Source organism: Ranitomeya variabilis, chromosome 3 (genome assembly GCF_051348905.1).
Source record: "Ranitomeya variabilis isolate aRanVar5 chromosome 3, aRanVar5.hap1, whole genome shotgun sequence".
Taxonomy (NCBI): Eukaryota; Metazoa; Chordata; class Amphibia; order Anura; family Dendrobatidae; genus Ranitomeya; species Ranitomeya variabilis.
In genome coordinates this window covers 213,240,690-213,262,642 of record NC_135234.1, presented here as the reverse complement: position 1 = coordinate 213,262,642, position 21,953 = coordinate 213,240,690, and positions in this window count along the sequence as shown.

The window sequence follows — 21,953 nt, the reverse complement described above, 5'->3', positions numbered from 1 at the left end:
CATCCATTGCTCTATATGCCGGAAAACTGGTGTGTTCCCGAACCATGTGAAAATCTGGATTCAGACGTCGAGATCATAGATGTCAAGAACACTGTAATTTCACCGCTACCCGATGCTCCTAAAAGACGTGGAAATTCGTTAAGCAGGTGTCTCAAGAATAGAAAAGGTAACGGTTCACTTGAAATACATACGATTCTCACTTTTGTGTAGAAAATCAATTCTGTGTTAACTAATAACCATATTTTACACTGTGTTCCAAATTATTATGCAAATAATATTTCCTCATATTTTCTCTAAATTACCTATCTGAATTGCAGTCATTGTTATTTTCCAGTCATCTACTATTCTAGTATAATTGCAATGTTTTGGAACAAACTGCCTATGAAAACAGTATCTTTTAAAAAAAAATAAACACTCAAAATGTATGTTCCAAATTATTATGCACAGCAGAGTTTTCAACCTTTTTTATTTTATTTTGAACAAAAAATGGTCAATTGTGAAGTTATAAGCATTATCAGCTTATTACAAAATGAAATCAAACAGTTTTCAAATGAAAACTTTATTCTACGTGATGTTACATTTGCACATAGGACCCCTTGGTCGAAAGAAGCTTCTGAACTCTCTCGTCCATTGAATTTGTCAGTTTTTGGATGGTTTCTGCTTCAATTGTTTTGCATGTGGACAGAATACCCTCCCAGAGCTGTTGCTTAGATGTGAACTGCCTCCCGCCATCATAGACACTCCTTTTGATGATGCTCCAGAGGTTCTCAATGGGGTTGAGGTCAGGGGAAGATGGTGGCCACACCATAAGTTTGTCCTCTTTTATGCCCATAGCAGCCAGAGATGCAGATGTGTTTTTTGCAGCATGAGATGGTGCATTATTATGCATGAAAATGATCTTGCTGCGGAAAGCACGGTTCTTCCTCTTGAACCATGGCAGGAAGTGTTTTTAGAAACTCCACATAGATTATGGAGTTCATCTTTACCCCTTCAGGGATCATAAAGGGGCCGACAATCTCTCTCCCCATGATTCCAGCCCAAAACATTACTCCACCTCCTCCTTGTTGGCGCCTTAGCCGTGTTTTCATGGGGTGTCCATCAACCAGCCATCCTCCACTCCATCCATCTGGACCATCGAGCGTTGCACGGCACTCATCGGTGAACAAAACAGTTTGGAAAGTCAGTCTTCATGTATCGTTTGGCCCACTGGAGCTGTTTCTGCTTGTGTGCAGTGGATAGAGGTGGTCGACAGGATGGCTTACGCACCTCTGAAGGACCCTGCATCTTGTTGTTCTGGGGACGTTGGAGGCACCAGCAGCTTCAAAAACTTGTCTGCTGCTATGACCTGGCATTTTTGCAACTGCTCTTTTAACCTTACACAATTGCGTGTTGGAAAGGGTCCTCAATTTTTCCTCATCAGCACGCACACGTGTGTGCTGGGAATCAGCTACATACTTCTTGATTGTGCGATGATCACGATGAAGTGTCTTGGCAATGTTGATTGTAGTCATGCATTGACCTAAATACTCCACAATTTGTTGCTTCTCAGCAGCCGACACATCCTTTTTCTTTCCCATTTTGGCCAAAAATGTAGGCTGCTTAATAATGTGGAACAGCCTTCTTAAGTAGTCTTGCCTTTATTTGGACACACCTGCCAAACTAATTTGCACAGGTATCTGGCAATTGCTTTCAGTGATATAAAGAGCCCTGACACACATCACCATCAATGAGTTTAAATGACAAACAAAAAAATTCTAACCTTATCACTCCTAAACTCTTTGTGCATAATAATTTGGAACACAGTGTATTTACATCTGCTAAACTAGTTGTCAGAAAAATTCATTTTGAAAAAAGAGAGACAGTTTTGTGTAGAAAATCAATTCTGTGTTAACTAATAGCCACATTTTATTTACATCTGCTAAACTAGTTCCCAGAAAAATTCAATTTGAAAAAGAGAATATCCCCGTCTCAACGAGTTCGAGCAATGCGATGTCCGTTAAACCAGGAGCTGCAGAGGTGCAATTCCTGGTTCATACTTGTAAGTGTATATCTGGTCTGCTCTATACCGGATTTATGCAAATATTGTTACAGTGATTTCATGGATAACTGTCACAGTTAACTTTTCAAATATTACGCAGGATCATGGATAACCTCCGTCGTGTAGCTTTTCCAATTTTACACCGGTTTCGCGGGTAACAGACACTTGTGTCTTTTCTTTTAGATACGCCGGATCTTTAACCACGAGTTTTGCAGCGGCGTAATTACGGATCGGCACAGAATCAAGCACAAAGAGCTGATGTGGCTGTGAGAACAACGCCTCTTTCGCCCATCTGTGTTGTGGATCGAGAGGAAAGCTACGCGGCACCCAAATACACCGGGTATCCATGCCCCAAGATCCCACATCAAAAATATAAGAATGTTTCAAGAGAGAGATCTGCGTCGCAGAACGTTAGCCCCTGCATAACTCAGGAAGTCAATAGCATAGTCAGCAGTCCACAAGTTACTCCTGAAAACAGAGAAATTACGCAGCTCATCGCTGGTAAGAAGAGTAATAACCTTGGTAATATACGTGTGTGTCAAACTGTACAACCTGCAGATACTGCTCTTGCAGGATCTTCTAGCGCTTCCGGCACTGCATTACCTCTAAAGAAGCGATCAGTAGCCCGCCGCCGTGTAAGTAAAAAACAGAAAGTTGCTGAACATTCGTCTTATACAGGTAGGCCTGTGTGGGATGATGATCATGTCAAAATGTTTATTGGCATGTCTTCTCAGTACGTCCATACCAAACTCGCACAGATCAAACTAAAATCTTTCTGTGACTCGTATGAAAGACTGATAAATGCATGTCCAACACCTGACATTATCGCCGAGCAATATGATTTTAAACTAAATCATGCCTGTGTACATACACCACCTGTGAATCTAAATAAATCTAAATCCACCTGACTAAGCTTGGTTGGGCATGGTTTGAAAAAATCCAGAAGATCGCAAGCAGCTAGAAGTGGGCGAAAGACAGTTTACAGCACTATAGCTACACAATACCCCCAGAGGCTGTTACATGGTTCAGCTGCAGTTTTACACACCCAAGACAACCCTGGAAGTGTCAACACCAGTGCTGATCCAGATGCTCAGAGCAGTGGGCATCTTGAAACACATACTGAAAATGCGCATGATGCAGACTCTGTAGGTAATGGTGTTTATGATAATGAAATGGCCGTAGGTCGTTCAGACGTTTTACAGCATTTTTATCATCATCAAAGGACTCTCCGCAATTTCAACGGCCATATATATACGGATCATTTTAGATTTGTAAATTTGGAGCGTGTACAATCATTTGTAGAGGCCGTGAATATTGTTCATGACGGCGTTCAGTCATTACTGGATAGAATCATCAGGGACATTGAACCTGGTGACTTTGTACAGTTAAGGCTTGAATGTGGCGATACTTTAGACCCTATTTTCGCTACAAAACAAACCCGGGAAGATTTTAATTCCGAATCTTTTTTAAATGCTGTTGCCCACACACTTCAAAGTAACATTGAATGTCTAGCATCCAATTCGTTAAAGCTAGTCGTCACCATCATTAAAAATAGCGGTGGTGTAAAAAAGGCGCATGAAATCTATAGCGACCAATCGGATCATTAAACAAAAGAGGCGGTGGTTGTATGATTTTAACACAACAAAAACACAAACATTTTTATAGCGTGTTTTACAACAGCGTATGCTCAGTTAGAGCTCTATTCGCTGCTGGAGCGCCTGTAGGTGCTGTGGTTTTATCACGACACAGATTCAGTTATTTTTGTACAGAGAGATGGTGAGTAGCAGCCGCCTTTGGACGATTACCTGGGGGAACTGATCAGTGAAATACCCGATGGTACACACATCACAGAATTTGTATCCGCGGGCCCCAAAACTTACGGATACAAACTCAACACCGGTAAAACGGTCTTAAAAGTTAAGGGGATAACACTAAATGTCGGTAACTCTCAATCTATTAATTTCAACAGTCTAAAAGATCTAGTTCTGGACTACCCGCGCAATTCTGACACAAACTCAGAAAGGTATTGTCGTACAGCAGCCGTCCATTGTGAGAAATTAAAAAGTACTGGGATATTGAGACAAGGCCTGATGGATACACGCCTGCAACACCCATTCTCATGCATTCTAGCAGGGACGTCTAATTCTGGAAAGAGCTATTTTGTAAAACAACTGCTGTACAATATTGAAAAATTTTTCTCAGAAACCTGATAATATTGTTTGGTTTTATTCGTGTTGGCAAAAACTATATGATGAAATCTCTCTCTCTTTTCCCCACGCCAGATTTGTGGAGGGTCTGCCGAATACATTCGTAGATGACGAATTATTCCCGACGGAGAAGGTGAATTTGGCTATTGTTGATGATCTCATGGAGAGTGCTAGTGAAAATTGTGAGATAGAAAAAGCCTTTACCAAGTATGTGCACCACAGAAATCTCAGCATTTTCTACCTGGTACAAAACATATTTTGTCAGGGTAAGAAAAGTCGTACGATAAATTTAAACACAAAGTACATGGTGTTTTTTAATAACCCCCGAGATAAATTGCAAATTTTAACTCTAGCTCGTCAGATGTACCCCGGAAAAACACGTTTTTTCATAGAAGCTTTTGAGGATGCCACGCAGGAGCCTTATGGGTATTTGCTTGTAGATTTGAGAGCTAATACCCCTGAGGATCTTCGCTTAAGGACTGGATTGTTTCCACCAGCGTTGCCTGCAGTCTATGTTCAAAAGAAAAACACTTCTAAAAAGTGAATTTTACCCAGGTATCAGACATTCTACGCTGTGTGCATTGTGCTGTAAAGATGTCTGAGAGACTCCGGCGTAACTGGGCTCTCTTAAAAGCTCTGGTGAAAGCAACCCCCGCTGTCCGAAAGTCTATTTTGCGCAATGCAAGCAATGATTTACTTACAGCCATAGGCGAGATTGCTTTAAACATCTTAAAAGGCAGGATTCCGCTGAAAGAGCGTCAAAAAGGCATATTAAAGAAGTGGCGTAAAGCTATAAGAACCCTGAGCGACAGATCTCAGCCCATAAAGAAAAAGAAGCGGCTACTAAAGCAGGCCGGCGGGTTTATCGGCCCTCTTTTAGCTTTTGCAATCCCTATAATAACAAGTCTGCTCACAGGAAGATAATGGAGCATACAGAGAAAATGTATGTAGTCCCCAAACAGGAGCTAGACAAACTAAGACCCGGTGCTACAGCTAACATACACGACAGCGTTATTCGACGCCTTGATGGTGAAATTAGCGACATTTTACAACGTCGCGACATTCCCGATGATGTGAAAATTAAAATGTATAGCTCCGTGCTACAGCGCTACTTGGTACATACAAGGCACAGCTCAAAAGAAGTAACGGCTTTAAATCTCGTTAGCACTCCTGATCCTGGTCAGCAACAATTGGAAAATACCGACTCTGATAAAAATCAAGAGATCGCTGAAATTGTCAGCCATATAAACCAAAGATATAAAAAGAATGCTGAATTTTTACTAAACAGGTTACTGCAGAATAGAAATGTTACAGCCTGGAATAATAAAGCTGAATTTATTTTCAAAGGATCCGTAATACCAGGGTCTAACTTACTGGATTTGGTACGTAGTACAACGCAGAGTCATGCTCTGACCGGCAGAAATTTACCGCCGGGTTGGGATTCATTTATGCAGGCTATGGCCGAACTAAATATACCGTCTACAGTTGTTGGTAACCCCATTACTAGGAAGCTTTTAGATGAATTAAAAATTTCCAGCAGTGAGACACACGCTGTATCTACGCCGCAGAAGCTAGCTCCGACGCCACGTACAATTCAATCTTTACATTCCCCGTCATTAGGTACCACACGCGGAACTCTGCTACCTAAAAAAAGGTCTCTACCGATGCTACAAACCATGTGGCTCACGATGTAAAGAATGTACTGGATAAATGCTGTACATGGCTTGTAACACTATATTATTTATTTTGTAAGAAGTGTAATGATGTATGTTCATTGTACTTGTGATACTATTTATTTTGTAAGAAGTGAGTTGATGTATGATCATTGTACTATTTAATGTTTTTGCTTTTATACTCTGTAAGAATTTTTATAGTATTGAAATGTCTTTGAGATGTGTTTATTTTACAATAAAATATTTAAAACTTTTACAATATCGTGTCTTTGGTTTTTTATAATCGTATAAAACACACTGCTACATACTTGCGGGTGTTGTAATATGGTCACATACATAATGTGCCCATATAATGAGACTGGTGTTACCAAAACAGCTACATATAAAACGAAAAATCTAATATAAAATAAAACACAATGCCCTATAAAACGAAAAATCTAATATAAAATAAAACACAATGCCCTGATTACAGAATAATCTCACAGCAGTTACATATAATACAGAAATCTAATATAAACCAATACTGGGATAATAATCACTGTATCAAATTAACATTAGCAAACTATATCAAAAGGGGAGAGCAGACACACAGGGAACAGCTTCTGACAGCTGGCAGCCAGGGAGGGGAGGGGTTACACACTTGATACACTTTGATAGGGGGCGGGTCCACCTGTCAAATTGAGTTTGACGAACCTCCCTATGCTCTACTACTTCCGGTCCTTTGCTTTGCGACCTCCTCCGGTCCGTTGGTCTGCCACCTCCTCCATCGGTCCTTCGGTCTGCGACCTCCTCCTGCTGTCCATCGGTCTCCGACGACCTCCTCATCCTGCTGTACATGGGTCTACGACCTCCTCCTCCAGTTCATCAGTCTGCGACCTCCATCTGTCTTTCGGTCTCTGACCTCCTCCTCCTTCTGCGGTCTATCGGTCTGCAATCTCCTCCTCCTGCGATCCGTCGGTCTGCGATGTCGTTCTCCTCCGCTCAATCGGTCTGCGATGTCCTTCTCCTCCTCTGGTCCATCGGACTGCGATGTCCTTCTCCTCCTCTGGTCCATCGGTCTGCATTCTTCTCCTCTGGTCCATCGGTCTCCGCTCTCCTTCTCCGGTCCATCGGTCTGCGACCTCCTTTGGTCCATCAGTCAGCGATGTCACCCTCCTCCTCCCTTTCCATCGGTCTGGGCTGTCGTCATCCTCCTCCCTTCCCATCGGTCTGGGATGTCCTCCTCCTCCTCCAGTCCGTTAGTCTGCAATGCCCTCCTCCGGTCCGTCGGTCTGCGATCTCCTCCTCCTCCGGTCCGTTGGTCTGCAATGTCGTCCTCCTGCTCCTCCGCTCAGTCGGTCTGCGAAGTCCTAATCTCACCAGTCCATCGCTCTGCAACCTCCTTCTGCGTTCTGTCAGTCTCCGACCTCCTCCTCTGGTTCGTCGGTCTGTGATTTCCTCCTCCGGTTTGTAATTCTGCGTTCTCCTCCTCCGGTCCGCTGGTCTGCATTCTCCTTCTCTGGTCTGTCGGTCTGCGATGTCCTCCTCCGGTCTGCCCTTCTGCCATGTCCTCCTACTCCTCCTCCGATCCGTCGGTCTACTATCTCATTCTGCTCCGGTCCGTTGTTCTGCGATGTCCTTCCCCTCTTCTGGTCCGTCAGTCTGCAATGTTCTCCTCCTTCTTCGCTCCGTCGGTCTGCTACCTCCTCCTGCTCTGGTTCGTCGGTCTGTGACGTCTTCCTCCTCCGCTCCGTCGGTCTGCTAGCTCCTCCGATCCGTCGGTCTGCTACCTCCTCTTGCTCCATCTGTCTACTACCTCCTCCTGCTCCGGTCAGTTGTTCTTCGATGTCCTTCTCTTCTGGTCCGTCTTTCTGCGATGTTCTCCTCCTCCAGTCCGTTCTTTGCTGTCCTCCTCCGGTCCGTCTGTCTGCTAGCTCCTCCTGCTCCGGTCTGCAATGTCCTCTTCCTCCGGTCCATTGGTCTGCCATGTGTTCCTCCTCTTCCTCTCCGTCAGTCTGCTAGCTCCTCCGCTCCGTCGGTCTGCTACATCCTCCTGCTCCGGTCTGTCGGTCTGCAATGTCCTCCTCCGGTCTGCGAGGTCCTCCTCCAGTTCGTCGGTCTGCAATGTCCTCCTCCGGTCCATCGGTCTGCGATCTCCTCCTCCTGCAGTCCGTCGGTCTGCGATGTTTTCCTCCAGTCCATCGGGCTGCGATGTCCTCCTCCTCCTCAGCTCCATCGGTCTGTGATGTCATTCTCCTCTGGTCTGTCGGTCTGCGATGTACTCCTCCTCAGCTTTGTCGGTCTGTGATTTCCTCCTCCTCCTTCTGTCTGTCAATCTGCTACCCCCCTCCTCCTGCAGTCCATCGGTTGGCGATCTCAACCTCGTTCTCTGGTCCGGCGGTTTGCTACCTCCTCCGGTTTGTGGCTCTGTGACCTCCTCCTTCTGCGGCCCGTCGGCCTGCAACCTCCTCCTCTTATTCGCCGGTCTGCGATCTCCTCCTCCTCCAGTCCATTGGTCTCCGTTCTCCTCCGTCTCCGGTCAGTCGATCTGCGACCTCCACTGGTTCCATCACTCTGCGACCTAGCCTCTGGTCCATCATCCTCCTCCAGTTTGTCGGTCTGCGTTCTCCTCCTCCTCCTCCAGTCCATCGGTCTCCGTTCTCCACCTCCGGTCCGTCGGTCTGTGTTCTCCTGTGATCCATCGGTCTGCGTTGTCCTCCTCCTTCTGCGGTCCGTCAGTTAGAGATCTCGACCTTCTCCTCCTGTGCATTGGTCTGTGACCTCCTCCTCCTGTCCGTCAGTCTGCTACCTCCTCCGTCGGTCTACGACCTCCTCCTCCAGTTCGTGGGTCTGAGACCTCCTCCATCTGTCTTTCGGTCTGCGACCTCCTCCTGCGGTCTGTCGGTCTGCAATCTCCTCTTCTGGTACGTCGGTCGGCGATGCTTTCCCAGTCCGTCTGTCTGTGATGGCCTCCTCCTCCAGTCCGTCGGTCTGCCATGTCGTCCTCCTCCTCCGGTCTGTCGGTCTGCGATGTCGTCGTCCTCCTCCTGTTCGTCGATCTGCTACCTCCTCCTCCTTCTGCAGTCCGTCGGTAGGCGATCTCGACCTCCTTCTTCTGTCCGTCGGTCTGCGACCTCCTCCGGTTTGTGGCTCTGCGATCTCCTCCTTCTGCCGCCCGTCGCTCTGCGACCTGCTCTGGGCTATCGCTTTGCATCCTCCTCCTCCGCCCTGATCGTCTGCTACCTCCTCCTCCTCCTCTGGTCCATTGGTCTGCAATATCCTCTTCCTCCTCCGGTCCGTCGCTCTGCGACCTACTCCTTTTGTGGTCTGTCAGCCTGTGATCTCCTCCTCTAGTTCGTCGATCAGTGATCTCCTTCTTCGGTGCGTCGGTCTGCGTTCTCCTCCTCCTCCAGTCCATCGTTCTCCATTCTCCTCCGGTCCATCGGTCTGCTTTCTCCTGTCCGTCGGTCTGCTATCTCCTCCTCCAGTCCATCAGTGTGCGTTCTCCTCCTCCAGTCCGGTCTGCGTTCTCCTCCTCCGGTCCGCCGATCTGCGATGTCCTCCCCCAGTCCATCAGTCTGCATTGTCCTCCTCCTTTGCTCAGTCGGTCAGCTACCTCCTCCTGCTCCGGTCCGTCGGTCTGCAATGTCCTCCTCCGCTCTGTCGGTCTGCTAGCTCCTTCGATCCGTCGGACTGCTACCTCCTAATCCGTCGGTCTGCTACCTCCTCCTCTGTTGGTCCGTTGTTCTGCAATGTCCTCCTCCAGTTCGTCGGTCTGCAACCTTCTCTGCTCTGTCGGTCTGCTAGCTCTTCCTGCTGCGGTCCGTTGGTCTGCGATGTCCTCCTTCTCCGGTCCGTCGGTCTGCGATCTCCTCCTCTGGTCCATCATTCTGCGTTCTCCTCCTCCGGTCGGTCGGTCTGCGTTCTCCTCCTCCGGTCCGCTGATCTGCGATGTCCTCCCCCAGTCAGTCAGTCTGCGTTGTCCTCCTCCTTTGCTCAGTCGGTCAGCTACCTCCTCCTGCTCCGGTCCATCTGCAATGTCCTCCTCCTCCGCTCTGTCGGTCTGCTAGCTCCTTCGATCTGTCGGACTGCTACATCCTAATCCATCGGTCCGTTGTTCTGCAATGTCCTCCTCCAGTCCGTCAGTCTGAAATGTCCTCCTCCGGTCCGTCAGTCTGCGGTGTCCTTCTCCAGTTCGTCGGTCTGAGCTATCCTCCTCCGGTCCATCGATGTGCGACCTCCTCCGCTCAGTCGGTCTGCTAGCTCTTCCTGCTCCGGTCCGTTGGTCTGCAATGTCCTCCCCCTCCTCCGATCCGTCGGTCTGCGATGTCCTCCTCCTCCTCAGTCCGTCGGTCTTTTCTGTCCTCCTTCGGTCTGTTGCTTTGCAACCTACTCCGGTCCGTTGGTCTGCGACCTCCTCCTCCTGCTGTCCGTCGGTCTACGACCTCCTCCTCCGGTTCATCGGTCTGCAACCTCCTCCATCTGTCTTTCGGTCTCTGACCTCCTCCTCCTTCTGCGATCTATCAGTCTGCGATCTTCTCCTCCTGCGATCCGTCAGGCTGCGATGTCCTCCTCCGGTCCGTCGGTCTGCGATGTCATCCTCTTCCTCCACTCCGTCGGTCTGCGATGTCCTTCTCCTCCTCTGGTCCATCGGACTGCGATATCCTTCTCCTGGTCTTTCGGTCTGCGATGTCCTCCCCCCTACTCCAGTCTGTTGGTCTGCGATGTCCTCCTCCTCCTCTGGTCCATCGGACTGCGATATCCTTCTCCTGGTCTTTCGGTCTGCGATGTCCTCCCCCTCCTCCAGTCCGTCGGTCTGCGATGTCCTTCTCCTCCTCTGGTCCATCGGTCTGCGATCTCCTACTCTCCATCAGTCTGCGACCTCCTTTGGTCCGTCGGTCAGCGATGTCGTCCTTCTCCTCCCTTTCCATCGGTCTGGGATGTCCTCCTCCTCCAGTCCATCAGTCTGCAATGCCCTCCTCCAGTCTGTCGGTCTGCAATCTCCTCCTCCTCCGGTCCGTTGGTCTGCAATATCGTCCTCCTCCTCGTCCGCTCAGTCGGTCTGAAAAGTCCTCCTCTCTCCGGTCTGTCTCTCTGCAACCTCCTCCGATCCGTCGCTCTGCAACCTCCTTCTGCGGTCTGTCAGTCTCCGACCTCCTCCTCTGGTCCGTCGGTCTGCGATCCCCTCCTCTGGTTCGTCGGTCTGCGATCCCCTCCTCTGGTTCGTCGGTCTGCGATCTCCTCCTCCAGTTCGTCGGTCTGCGTTCTCCTCCGGTTCATCGGTCTGCGATCTCCTCCTCCTCCGGTCTGTCAGTCTGCTATGTCCTCCTCCGTTCCGTCGGTCTGCTAGCTCATCTTGCTCCGGTCCATCAGTCTGCGATGTCCTCCTCCTACTCTGGTGAGTCGATCTGCAATGTGTTCCTCCTCTGCTCCGTCAGTCTGCTACCTCCTCTTGCTCCGTCGGGCTGCTACCTCCTCCTACTTCGGTCCATCGGTCTGCGCTGTCATCCTCCAGGCCGTCGGTCTGCAAAGTCCTCCGCCTTCTCCGGTCAGTCGATCTGTGATGTCCTCTTCCTCCTCCAGTCCGTCGGTCTGCGCTATCCTTCTCCGGTCTGTTGGTCTGCGACCTCCTCCAGTCTGTTGCTTTGCGATCTCCTCCTCCGATCCATTGGTCTGCGACCTCCTCCATTGGTCCTTTGGTCTGCGACCTCCTCCTTCTGCGGTCCATCGGTCTGCGATATCCTCCTCCGGTCCGTTGGTCTGCGAAGCCATCCTCTAGTCCGTCTGTCTGCAATGTCCTCCTTCTTCGGTCCGTCAGTCTCCGATGTCCTCCTCCTCCGCTCCGTCAGTCTGAGATGTCCTCCTCTTACGGTCCGACGGTCTGCGATGTCCTGCTTCTCCGTTCGGTCTGTCTGCGATCTCCTCCTCCGGTCTGTCTGTCTGCAATGTACTCCTCCTTCGCTTTGTTGGTCTGCGATGTCCTCTTCCTCCTCCTGTCCGTCGATGTGCTGCCTCCTCCTCATTCTGCAGTCTGTCGGTTGGCGATCTCAACCGCCTTCTACGGTCTGTCGGTCTGCTACCTCCTCCGGTTTGTGGCTCTGCGACCTCCTCCTTCTGCGGCACGTCGCTCTGCGACCTGCTCTGGGCTATCGCTCTGCTACCTCCTCCTCCTCCGCTCCATCAGTTTGTGATGTTTTCATCCTCCTGCGGTCCATTGGTCTGCGATGTCCTCTTCCTCCTCCGGTCCGTTGGTCTGCGACCTCCTCCTTCTGCGGTCCGTCGGCCTGCATCCTCCTCCTCTTGTTTGTCGGTCTGCGTTCTCCTCCTCCAGTTTGTCTATCGGTCTGCGTTCTCCTCCTCTTCCGGTCCATCGGTCTGCGTTCTCTTCCGGTCCATCGGTCTGCGATGTCCTCCTCCTTCTGTGGTCCGTCAGTTATCGATCTCGACTTCCTCTTCCTGTCCGTTGGTCCGCTACCTCCTCTGTCGGTCTCCTCCTCATCCGCTCCTCCTCCGGTCTGTCGGTCTGCGACCTCCTCCACCGGTCCGTTGCTCTGAGACATTGCCTCCGGTCCTTCCTCCATCTCCTCCAGTTTGTCGGTCTGCGATCTCCTCCTCCGGTTCGTCAGTCTGCGTTCTCCTCCTCCGGTCCGTCGGTCTGCGTTCTCCTTCTCTGGTCCGTCGGTCTGAGTTCTCATCCGGTCCATCAGTCTACTACCTCCTTCTGCTCCGGTCCGTTGTTCTGCGATGTCCTTCTCTTCTGGTCTGTCGGTCTGCGATGTTCTCCTCCCCCTTCGCTCCGTAGGTCTGCTACCTCTTCCTGCTCCAGTTCGTCGGTCTGCGACATCTTCCTCCTCCGCTCTGTCGGTCTGCTAGCTCCTCCGATCTGTCGGTCTGCTACCTCCTCTTGCTCCATCGGTCTACTACCTCCTCCTGCTCCGGTCAGTTCTGCGATGTACTTCTCTTCTGGTCCGTTGTTCTGTGATGTTCTCCTCCTCCAGTCCGTCGGTCTGTGCTGTCCTCCTCCGTTACGTCTGTCTGCTAGCTCCTCCTGCTCCGGTCTGTGCTGTCCTCTTCCTCCGGTCCATTGGTCTGCGATGTGTTCCTCCTCTTCCTCTCCGTCGGTCTGCTACATCCTCCTTCTCCGGTCTGTCGGTCTGCGATGTCCTCCTCCTCCTCCGATCTGTCAGTTCTGCGAGGTCCTCCTCCACCTCCTCCAGTTCGTCGGTCTGCAATGTCCTCCTCCAGTCTGTCGGTCTGCGATGTCCTCCTCTTCCTCCAGTTTGTCTGTCTGAGCTATCCTCCTCCTCCTCAGGTCCGTCGGTCCGCAACCTCCTCCTGTCTGTTGCTTTGCGACCTCCTCCTCCGATTCGTTGGTCTGCGACCTCCTCCATCTTTCTTTTAGTCTGCGACTTCCTCCTTCTTCTGCGGTCCGTCGGTCTGCGATCGCCTCCTGCGGTCCGTCGGTCTGCGATGCCGTCCTCCAGTCCGTTGGGCTGCAATGTCCTCTGGTCGTCGGTCTGCGGTTTCATCCTCCTCCTCGTCGGTCTGCAATGTCCTCCTCCAGTCTGTCGGTCTGCGATGTCCTCCTCTTCCTCCAATCAGTCGGTCTGGGCTATCCTCCTCCTCCTCAGGTCTGTCGGTCCGCAACCTCCTCCGGTCCGTTGCTTTGCGACCTCCTCCATCTTTCTTTTGGTCTGCGACCTCCTTCTGTGGTCCGTAGGTCTGCGATCTCCTCCTCCGGTCCGTCGGTCTGCGATGTCATCCTCCCGTCCGTCGGTCTGTGATCTCCTTCTCCTCCGCCGGTCCATCAGTCTGCGATCTCCTCCCTTGGTCCGTTGGTCTGTGATCTTCTCCTCCTCCTCTCCGTCAGTCTTCGACCTCCTTTGGTCCGTCAGTCAGCGATGTCGTCTTCCTCCAGTCCGTCGGTCTGCAATGCCCTCCTCCGGTCCGTCGGTCTATGATCTCCTTCTCCTCCGGGCCGTCAATCTGCAATGTCATCCTCCTCCGCTCCGTCGGTCTGCGATGTCCTCCTCATCCTCCTCCGGTCTATCACTCTGCAACATACTTTGGTCTGTCGGTCTGCAACCTACTCCTCCGGTCCGTCAGTCTGCGACAAACTCCTCCTCCGGTCCGTCGCTCTGCGACCTCCTCCTTCTGCGGTCCGTAGGTCTGCGACATCCTCCTCTGGTCTGTCGGTCTGCCATCTCCTCCGATTCATAGGGCTGCCATCTCCTCCTCCGGTCCGTCGTTCTGCATTCTCCTCCTCCTGTCCATCGTTATGCATTCTCCTCCAGTCCGTCGTTCTGCATTCTCTTTCAGCGGTCTGTCGCTCTGCGACCTCCTCCTCCTTCTGCGGTCTGTCTGTTAGCGATCTCAACTTCTTCCTCCGGCCCATCATTCTGCGATCTCCTCCTCCTTTGGTCTGTCGGTCTGCTAGCTCCTCCATTTTGTCACTTTGCGACCTCCTCTTCCTTTTGCGGTCCATTGGTTATCGATCTCGACCTCCTTCTCCTGTCCGTCGGTCTGCAATTTCCTCCGACACTCCGTCGGTCTCCTACCTCCTCCGCTCCGTCGGTCTGCTACCTTCTCCTCCTCCGCTTCATCGGTCTGCTACGTCCACCTCCTCTGGTCCATTGCTCTGCGACCTCCTCCTCCTTTTGCTGTCCATTGGTCTGCGATCTCGACCTCCTCCTACAGTCTGTTGGTCTGTGATCTCAACCTCCTCCTTCAGTCTGTCAGTCTGCTAGCCTCTCTGATCTGTTGCTCTGCAACCTCCTCCTATGGTCCGTCGCTCTGCGATCTCCTCCTGTCTGTCACTCTGTGACCTCCTCCGGTCCATTGGTCATCGATCTCCTCTGGTCCATCGGTCATCGATCTCCTCTGGTCCATCAGTCATCGATTTCCTCCTCCGGGTCTTCAGTCAGCGATCTCCTCCTCCTCCGGTCCGACGAGCTGCTACCCCCCCGGTCCGTCGCTCTATTCCCTCCTCCTCCTTCTGCGGTCTGTGGGTTAGTGATATCCTCCTCCTGTCTATCGCTTAGACCTCCTCCTCCTGCGGTCCGTCGGTCCACAATCTTCTTCGTCGGTCCGCGATCTCCTCCTCTTGCCCTTGACCTCCTCGTCCTCTCCCGTCGGTCTGCGACCTTCTTCTCCTCTTGTCCGTCAGTCTGCGACCTCCTCCTCTTGCCCGTGACCTTCTTGTCCTCCCCTGTTGGTCTGCGACCTCCTCCTCCTGTTGCCTGTCGGTCTGCGACCTCCTCCTCTTGCCCGTGACCTCCTTGTCCTCCCCCGTCTGTCTGCGGCCTCCTTCTCCCCTCTTGCAAGTCAGTCTGCGACCTCCTCGTCCTCTTGCCAGTGAATCCCTCCTCTGCAAAATCAGACAGACAGTCTAAATGAATGCATAGATATTTTGATACATAGAAAATTTTAACCTCTTAGTGACAGAGCCAATTTAGTACTTAATGACCAAGCCAATTTTTACAATTGTGACCACTGTCACTTTTTAAGGTTATAAGCTCTGGAACTCTTCAACGGATCCCACTAATTCTAAGATTTGTTGTTTTTTTTTCGTGACATATTGTACTTCATGCTAGCGGTAACATTTCTTCGATATAACTTGCGTTTATTTATGAAAAAAACAGAAATTTGGCAAAAATTGTGAAAATTTTGCAATTTTCAAACTTAATTTTTGTACTGGGTCATTCCACATCAAGTGGACCAGTTTTAAAAATCGTCCTCACTAGACCTTCTCCGATTTTGCTGAAAATTTATAAGGATGTACATGTATATTTGAAAAGAGGTTCTGTAAATTTTTAGGGCCAGATCTCAAATATATTGGCCACTGTTGACCTTTCACTGGAGGTTCCACCAAGCCTGCGGCTTTAGCTAAGAGGATTTTCCAAACTTTGGCACATAGCCATTAGAGTTCTATACTGGCTATGATGCTGAAATTTGGCATACTAGCTCAACTTTTGCTGCTAAACACGATAAAATTATTACCGGCTATGACAAAACAATATTTGGGCCGCAATTTTGTGTCAAAGTAGCTTGAAAAACGCGTCGCATAAAATTTATGCCAAACTTTGCCCATATATAACTCAAGACCAAAAACCAATAGTAACTGGTGCTTTGCCCTGTACGCCAAACATCTACATGACTTTGCATTGCTGCAATATCACGGTCAAAGCATATGTATTTGTGGAAATATTCACACCCACATATGATGAAAAACTTAAAAAAAACGAATTTTACCTATTTTTAGGTCAAATTTCTCAAAAAGGGTACAGTTAAAATAAATTAATTCTGATATCATTAGAAAGAGCACATTTGTCTCTACAAGGATCATTGGGGTTTTTTTTGGAGTCTCTCAGTTTAAGAAATGAAAAATGCCACTGAACATGGTGTTATTTATTAATACGCAATGAATGGTAACGGCACTATTCAAACCCTTGCGTTGGTCCATGGTGGTTATACCACAACCAATTCCCTAAGAATTGGTATTATAATCCTATTAAGAATTGTAATAATGCTGTCTTTCGAGAATTGGCAGCCCCATCGCCTAGGAGCCATGGCCGATAGACGTGCAAGGCGAGCCTCGGGCGGTCTCTTTATTGCAGGTTCCGAAGCCTGAGGGTGGGTGTCTTTGCCTAGGATCCCAAGCCTAATATTGGGTATCTTTTGTTGGTTCCCAAGCCATAATGTTCAGTCTAAGTGGTCTGGAATTGATGCTGAATTTGCAACATAATCGGTTCAGAGAAGCTGTATTGTCGGCCCATTGATGTTGCAGCTGGTGCTGGAATTATTGCAATGTTTGACTGCTCGGGAATCCAGCATGTATAATTTCTCACAGGCCAGTGAAAGAAGCTAGCTGGTCCATGAGGATGCATAAAATTTATTAATGCATCATGCTCGTCGACAGAAATTTCAGAAATATTTCCAATCCACCAGTTCCTATCGTAAATGCAGGCAATGTATTGCCCTGGCTGGAGGTTTGCAATTGGCACAAAAGGCATTTCTGATCTGACAGATCTATCTACATAGGCAATGAAAGATGATGGGTCATTTGACACCCTTGAAATGCGAATCTTTTTGTCATCAAGTGGCACAAACTGGTGATTTTCTCTTGTTCCAGCAATTGTATGTCCATCTTTGAACTTTCCTCTTGAACTACCCGTATTTCGTCAATTTTTTCTTTTGGAACAAAAAAAAACTTGATTCCATGCAGTTGCTCATTGCAAAAGTTGAATAAATCCACCGGAGTCAGTATTTGGTTTTCAGTTGGGCGTTGAAGACTGGCACGAGCTGCCAACCTCTTTGCTGTACCTCCAATCCCATCACAGGGTGACTTTCCATGACTGGTACCAAAAAAATTCCATTCAGCGCTGATATTGAAATCAGCATTGTGGTGGCACAAGTTGAGAACATTTTTGAAATTTTTGTACTGGGCTGCAGATCCATCGCTGAAGTAGTGGATATGACGAATCCCATAGATGAGAGTCTTGAGATACTCCACAATTACTGTTAAGGTACCGTCACACTAGGCGATATCGCCAGCGATCCGTGACGTTGCAGCGACCTGGATAGCGATATCGCTGTATTTGACACGCAGCAGCGATCTGGATCCCGCTGTGAAATTGCTGGTCGCTGCTAGAAGGTCTGCACTTTATTTGGTCGCTAGGTCGCCGTGTATCGCCGTGTTTGACAGCAAAAGCAAGGATACCAGCGATATTTTACACTGGTAACCAGGGTAAACATCGGGTTACTAAGCACAGGGCCGCGCTTAGTAACCCGATGTTTACCCTGGATACCAGCGTAAAAGTTAAAAAAACAAACAGCACATACTCACCAGCGCGTCCCCCAGCCTCTGCTTCCTGACACTGACTGAGCGCCGGCCCTAAACTGAAAGTGAAAGCACAGCGGTGACGTCACCGCTGTGCTGTTAGGGCCGGAGCTCAGTCAGTGTCAGGAAGCAGAGGCTGGGGGACGCGCTGGTGAGTATGTGCTGTTTGTTTTTTTAACTTTTACGCTGGTAACCAGGGTAAACATCGGGTTACTAAGCGCGGCCCTGCGCTTAGCAACCCGATGCTTACCCTGGTTACCCGGGGACCTCGGCATCGTTGGTCGCTGGAGAGCGGTCTGTGTGACAGCTCTCCAGCGACCAAACAGCGACGCTGCAGCGATCGGCATCGCTGTCGCTATCGCTGCAGCGTCGCTTAATGTGACGGTACCTTTAACCCCTTAGTGACGGAGCCAAATTTTTTAAATCTGACCAGTGACACTTTATGTGATAATAACTCTGCAACGCTTCAACAAATCCCAGTGATTTTGAGACTGCTTTTTCGTGACACATTATACTTTATGATAATGGTAAATTTAGGTCAATATGTTTTGTGTTTATTTATAAAAAATATCAAAAATTTTAGAAAAATGTTAAAAATTAGCAGTTTTCAAAATTTGAATGATTATCCCTTTAATCCAGATGGTCATACCACAGCAAACCATTAATAAATAACATTTCCCACGTGTCGGCTTTACATCAGCATCATTTGTAAAATGTTATTTTATTTTGTTATCATTTTAGGAGGTTTAAAAATGTAGCAGCAATTTTTCATTTTTTCAAGGAAATTTACTAAATTTATTTTTTTAGGGACTTATCCATGTTTGAAGTGACTTTAAGGGTCTCATATTGGGAAACCCTCAAAAGTGATACCATTTTAAAAACAGCACCCCCTGAAATATTCGAAAACTGCAGTCAGGTAGTTTATTAACCCTTCAGGTGCTTTACAGGAATTAATGCAAAGTGGTATGACAGAAATGAAAATGTGTATTTTTACCACCTAAATGCCTCTAACTTCTGAACAGATTACAACAGCCGTCAGACTCTAAGGCCACTATTTGGTCGTGAATTGCCACGGCAAACATCAGGACCACAAAATCATGATCCGAGGGCACCAGTTAGGATAAAGAGGAAGCTCCCACACTCTGTTAACCATTTATAATGATGTAGTCACTATTGACAGCAGCATCTAAGGGGTTAAACAGATTTGGATGGTGCAAACACTGATCATGGCTGATACAGCAAGTTGTCAGCTATAGTGCACAACCGACAGCTGCTGGATTGTCACCTGTATGGGGAGGCTATTCTCTTATATGTCAGGTCAGTTAAAAGACGTATTGGCGGTCATTAAGGGGTTAAGAAAGTGTGGACTGCAACTGTGTCATGTTGTGAGCAATCACTGATTATGCACAAGCTGATGTTCTGCGCAGCTTCACCATTTTACTCCTTGAAGTAAGTTACAAATGGGTGTACTGTAGCTTGACTATTTTCCCAGTGGAAACCTTGAATGGCATCTTGAACAATAAATGAGTAATTTTCAGCAAAGTCCATAAGGATCACAAGCTCTCCAGGTCTCTGATTTTCCTTCAACGATTTCAGATAGCAACTTTGATGCTTGGCGATGTAGTGATGGCTACAAAGTTTAGAAATTTTCAAAACCAATTCTTCAATGAAATCTTCTATAGTCAGTTGTTTGGTATCAAGCGTGTCTCGATCAGTGTGAATCCATTGTTTGAACTCAATAATATCTTCAGGGTCACTGTTGACAAACACATTGACTAGAAATTCTTTTAAACTTCAGGACCCGGGCATTTATCACAACGGCCAAGCATACAGTCCTTGGATTCAATTCCACAGACCATTTTGCATATGAGCTCTTTGTAGTCATCATTGATTGGGCATGCTGCAAGCATTAGTTTGACATTTTGGTGAATGGTACACACACAAACGGAATGTGTTCCAGCAGATCCAACGGTTACGCACCACTTTGGCCGAAGCTCACAAAACTTGGAAAATCCAATTTGAGGGCCATTCCGATCCCAATCGGCAACAAACATTTCCCTCATATTGCTCAATAAGAGTCGCTTTTGCATCTGCTTTTTTTCTCCTGCTATTCGCACTGATACATAGTCTTTTGTACCAGGGCACATTAGACTGAATTCATCATCCTCAAAAAATGCCTGCACCTTTTTCTTCACTTCCTCAGAAACTTTCTTGCCACACTTACTTCTAGGTAAGGCTAAGATCCCATGTTCACATTTAAGCTTTCGAGCTTGTTTGACCATTCGTTCAGAGACACCGAATTCCTCTGATATAGCCTTAATGGACCAACTTTTAGGTGCCAATGCCAAGATTTGGACCTTTTTAGACAGCAATGGGCTGACAATACAGCTTCTCTGAACCGATTATGTTGCAAATTCAACAACAATTCCAGACCACTTAGACTGAACATTATGGCTTGGGAACCAACAAAAGATACCCAATATTAGGCTTGGGATCCTAGGCAAAGACACCCACCCTCAGGCTTCGGAACCTGCAATAAAGAGACCGCCCGAGGCTCGCCTTGCACGGCTATCGGCCATGGCTCCTAGGCGATGGGGCTGCCAATTCTCAAAAGACAGCATTATTACAATTCTTAATAGGATTATAATACCAATTCTTAGGGAATTGGTTGTGGTATAAACACCATGGACCAACGCAAGGGTTTGAATAGTGCAGTTACCATTCATTGCGTATTAATAAATAACACTATGTTCAGTGGCATTTTTCATTTCTTAAACTGAGAGACTCCAAAAAAACAAACAATGATCCTTGTAGAGAAAAATGTGCTCTTTCTAATGATATCAGAATTAATATATTTTAGGGGTACCCTTTTTGAGAAATTTGACCTAAAAATAGGTAAAATTCGTTTTTTTTTAAGTTTTTCATCATATGTGGGTGTGAATATTTCCACAAATACATATGCTTTGACCGTGATATTGCAGCAATGCAAAGTCATGTAGATGTTTGGTGTACAGGGCAAAGCACCAGTTACTATTGGTTTTTGGTCTTGAGTTATATATGGGCAAAGTTTGGCATAAATTTTATGCGACGCGTTTTTCAAGCTACTTTGACACAAAATTGCGGCCCAAATATTGTTTTGTCATAGCCGGTAATAATTTTATCATGTTTAGCAGCAAAAGTTGGGCTAGTATGCCAAATTTCAGCATCATAGCCAGTATAGAACTCTAATGGCTATGTGCCAAAGTTTGCAAAATCCTCTTAGCTGAAGCCGCAGGCTTGGTGGAACCTCCAGTGAAAGGTCAACAGTGGCCAACGTATTTGAGATCTGGCCCTAAAAATTTACAGAACCTCTTTTCAAACATACATGTACATCCTTATAAATTTTCAGCAAAATCGGAGAAGGTCGAGTGGGGACCACTGGTCCACTTGACACGGAATGACCCTACTCTTAAATCAGAGAGGGGTGTCACACAAAATATTTAATAAATAACATTTCCCACATGTCAACATTACATCAGCACAATTTTGGAAACATTTTTTTTTTTTGTTAGGACGTTATAAGGGTTAAAAAAAAAAAAAAAAAAAAGTTGACCAGCGATTTCTCATTTTTCCAACAAAATTTACAAAACAATTTTTGTTTAGGGATCACCTCACATTTGAAGTGAGTTTGGGGAGTCAATATAAGAAAAATACCCAAAAGTGGCACTAATCTAAATACTGCACCCCTCAAGATGCGTAAAACAACATTATAATAATAATAATAATACTTTTTTATTTATATAGCGCCAACATTTTCAGCAGCACTTTACAATTAAGCGGAGACATGTACAGACAATAAATTCAATACAAGTTAAGACAATTTAAACAGTGACATTAGCAGTGAGGTCCCTGCTCGCAAGCTTACAATTCAAGTTTATTAACCCTTCAGGTGCTTAACAAAAACTAAAGCAATGTGGAATGAAAAAATAAACATTTTACTTTTTTCACAAAAAAATTACTTTCGAACCAATTTTTTTTCATTTTCACAAGGGTATCAGGAGAAAATGAACCACAATATTTGTTGTGCAATTTCTCCTGAGTACGCTGATACCCCGTATGTGAAGGAAAGCCACTATTTGGGCGCATGGCAGAGCTTGGAAGGGAGGGAGCACCTTTTGACTTTTTAAAGGCAAAATTGGCTGGAATCAATGGTGGGCGCAGGGAGGAAACGGGGGGGG